Genomic DNA, 4,264 nt, shown 5'->3' on the forward strand with positions numbered 1-4,264 from the left:
CAGGTTTATGCAATAATATAGGGGAAGAACTGCAGTGCAAAACTAAAGCCCTTATCTTCCTCTTATTTCCACTACACCTCATCATCCTAAAGAAGTGCAATTTTCTTGTATAATGCTATCTTATAATGTTTGGAAATCAAGTACTCACCTTTATGAAAGTCAAACATGCTTCTTCTTAGTCCTTCTGTTTCTTTCCTTTTACCTGATTATCTTCTGCTATTTTATATTTCAAGACTCTGCCCACATAGAAAAATAATAAACATAGGTGAATTCTAATTTTAGTGCACTTCAAAATAGAAATGCAGGGTAGCCTGAAGACAGTAATTTCGAATCACAGGCATCTGCGATTACATCTTTTCTGTTTTAACAACAGCTGTGCTACTCGAAGTGAGATGCATTTGCTAACTTCTCTTGATAAGACTGTGAGAAATTAACAACAGTATTTCCTGAAACCATCAAGACAAAAAAATGTCAGTGACACTGAATACTGATGTAAGTGATATTAAAATAGAACGCTTCTGTGAGAGGACACCCAAAACTTGTGAGAGTTTTTTTGGCTCTCAGTACCAGTAATTACTACAATGACTGCAGATTGCATAGAAGTACCAAGGGTTTTACATTTGAAACAGGAGATATGACAAGTACAAGAAGATGAGGTAATAGTAACTGGGGCAAGAAATTTGAGGATGAATATAGCAACTTTCTTAACCACAATGTTAGAGGTGTTGTATCTATGGTTAATAACAGCCCAAATACCAATGGATCTTAGTTCTTCACCTATGGCAAACAGTCACTTTTGGACATGAAATATACAGTATTTGGAAAGGTAAAGGATATTCTGAGACTCTAGATGAATTTGAGAATTTACCAGTGAATGAGAAGACATGTCAGCCTCTCAGTGATATGCACAAAGGACATAACTATTCATGCTAATCCCTTTGTGCAGTAACTGTAGTAGACCTGGAAAAACTGTTGGCAAACTATTCGAGGAACACACCTATTGTGGTTTATGTAGTTTTAATTATATCAAGAGACTGTATCATTCATCTGATTGCTTACAACTAAAATCTTCCAAGTTGGTGGTACCAAGGGGATCCAAAGGGCTTTTACTCCATTAGAGCATTTTTCTTTGCTAAAACCATTATCCAATATATTTCTTAAAGTTTAATTTTTAAAAATCTTCTGTCTAATTTTTGCCATATATAAACACTCATTTAAAAATAGAAATATACTATTTCTGTGATAAAGACTTAAGGCCCTACCTATTTCTCTGCCCCCATTCACAGTCATCTCTTATAACTAGAATGAAAAGCACTTAATTTCACACTGTTTTCTGAGCTACAGTCAATCCAACCCAGGATCAAGAAAGACTTTAGTCAGAGAAATTTACAAGTTCCAAGCCAACAGATCTACATTTCCACACTGAGATGACTTTTTGATAACTGCACTCTTTTCTTGTGGTGACTTCTTCCAAGTTTGGTTTATGAGATGAAGTCATCCTATATTCTGTACCAAGTAACTGAGTCTCTGTTCCTTGCTTGATCTCATGCCTGAGTCTTGGTTTGGATTTCCTGCAGATTTCCCCTATTCACCCAGAATTGTGTTCCACTCTGTTTTTGGAGATTCTGTACTCTAATCTTGTTATGAACATTTTAGCCTTGCAGTGGGAATTATGTTACTTCTCTCCAATTTCTTTGGTGTCCCTATAATCCTCTCTAGAATCTTTGCTTCAGTGCATAGCTGCCTTAACTTAGTTTTAAGTTACTTAACACCTAACTCTCACACTCTTGCTAATATTCCTGGACACCAGTGTGATGGCCTGCCTGTCTATCCACCTGTCATGACCCATTATTGTTTAGTGCTCACCATTGCATTTTCCAGATAAAATGCTTTGCCTGTCTGACTGGATTTCCATCACTCGATTCTTGTTCAATTTGCAAGAACTGATTTTATCTCAGTGTTAGCTTTTAGTCTCCCACTTATATCCGACTTAAACTCTTTCTGCCACTATCAAGTCCTATATTGGTTAGAGGAGGACAGCTGCTGGATGATAGCTAATAGAGAAACAGTTACATTACTCTAATAATTAAAAATGCATTGTAAATCAGTAGTTCCCATACAGTTTTAATAAAAATTTACCTCTTTTAATTTTAACTTATAAGAAAATACTTGTGCTATTGTTTCTCCTTGATATTTGATAAGAATAAATGAAGGCCACAGAGTCAGAAATTGAATCTCAATGTTTTTAATATGTGCATATTTACAGAGGTTCCGATTTAAGTGAAAGGGGTAGTTTTTATATTTACTTCTAAATAATAGAACTCTCACAGTGGAAAAATACAACATATTTATTTATATATGAAGTCACAGCTTTTCTCTGTGATGCAGTGAAATAAAGCATATGACCATGATGTGTGTAAAGTTTTTATTTAAAAGTTAATAATTCTGATCTGGATTTTTTTTATCAAGGACTTAATATGAATATATATATATATATTTATCAATTATTTTACTCATTTACAAAGTAAAAAAAAAGTTGCAAGTTTTTAAAATAGTCTTCATTGTATTGCATGGACTAAGTATTTGTCTTGGTCCAATTAGGAGACAGAGCCACCCAGTAATTTAAATAGGGGAAGTTTAACATTAAGAATTATTAAGCTATAATAAAATCATAACTATAAAGATGAAAAGAGTATGTTCTAAAGGGCTTCTCCACCTTCTCCTAGAGCTAAGGAAATGTACCAAAGAAGGGCGTACTTAGGATATATTCTAATCCCTTACAGGATAGTGTTCAGACCTAGTTTGAACAGTGAGGTTTGTTGGACTGACGGAGTTAAAGCTAGTTTACAGATATCAAGCAAGCAGAAAAATTAAATTAAAAAAAAGAAAGAAAGAAAAAGAACCTCTGGACTGGGGCTGCATGGTTGCCAAGGAACTGTGTGCTCTAGGTGCAAAATGGAACAGAGCAACATCAAATGTCCCTACACACCTGTCCTTTGCCTGACATTGTGTCAAGAGCAAGAAAAAACAAAATACCATTTACCCTAATCAGGAAAGAGGAGCTCCCTTCTCCCTGCAGTGTCTCTCTAGAGCCAGCTATCAACAAAATTTAAAATCATACTTGTCATAAGGTAGAAAATGCAGGAAGTGTTCTCTTATCATTGAGAACCAACATACTAAAGTGAGAATTTGGATTTATGAGGCTCTACTGTCATAGACATCATATAAGCTATCTCACTATATTGTAAATGTATATTAAACACAAAATAAAACTACTCTTTTACACCATGTTTTTGTCCTATATTACCACTACCTGTATGCAATAAAAAATTAATAAAAGTTATAAATATTTCAACATTTAAAAACATTTAGGTGGATAATATTGATGGTCTAGATATTTTGAGAAATTTCCCTCTGAATTGAAACTGATAAAACCTTCATTCTAGATAAGCTTCCCTGTGTTGCCAGAAACAGTTGAAATTATCCCATGGGCTTTACATCAATCTTTTTTTTTTTTTTAAGTAATCTTAATACCAAACATGGGGCTTGAGCTCATGAGTCCAAGATCAAGAGTCACATGTTCTACCAAATGTGCAAGCCAAGCACCTCTACATCAATCTTTGTATTTGGCTTTATTATATATAAAAGATAGACTTCCATCTATTCTGACTTCCTTTCTTGTTTTATTTCCCATGTTAGTCTTTAAATACATGGCAGTGGCAATAATCCACACTAATAAATGCTAAATTTTGATGTAGCTTACAATCAATGTCCACACATTGTTCTCATGGGAAGCCACAAGCAACCACATATTGGACTGAGTGGTCAGAGTCACAGGTAATCTTTCTGTGCTCAGAACAATACGTATTTCTTGTTCCCACATTAACAAATAAGGACCACATAAGACAGTAGGCATTTTGCTGCACTATACAAAATAAGGATAATTCTAAAGAATCTGACCCCTTCTTGGTTATCTAATTTTTCTGTATGGGAGGTTGAATCTCTGCTGGCAGAGTGTTTGTCACCACACTGAATGCAAATCCCTTTTACTATCTTGTAGTAACAACAATGTATTGACTAATTTAATGTAGTTTTTGTCTCACCAGAAAATTTTTAAAAAATGTATATATATATATATATATATATATATATATTTATATTGGTGATCATTAACATAATGATATTTTGAAGTCAAAGTTTTGTTCCTAGTGCTTTAACCTCCCAGAAGCAATTGGAACTCATCCTAGAATTAGATTTGTGCTCT

The 4,264-nt window shown here is 34.1% G+C and overlaps 1 pseudogene; it reads left to right on the top strand.

Moving 5' to 3' along the window:
* Window positions 1–468: 468 nt before the first annotated feature.
* LOC131814038 (peptidyl-prolyl cis-trans isomerase-like 3) lies at window positions 469–949 on the top strand (annotated as a pseudogene).
* Window positions 950–4,264: the final 3,315 nt, after the last annotated feature.

The sequence above is a fragment of the Mustela lutreola genome, chromosome 13 (genome assembly GCF_030435805.1).
Source record: "Mustela lutreola isolate mMusLut2 chromosome 13, mMusLut2.pri, whole genome shotgun sequence".
NCBI lineage: Eukaryota > Metazoa > Chordata > Mammalia > Carnivora > Mustelidae > Mustela > Mustela lutreola.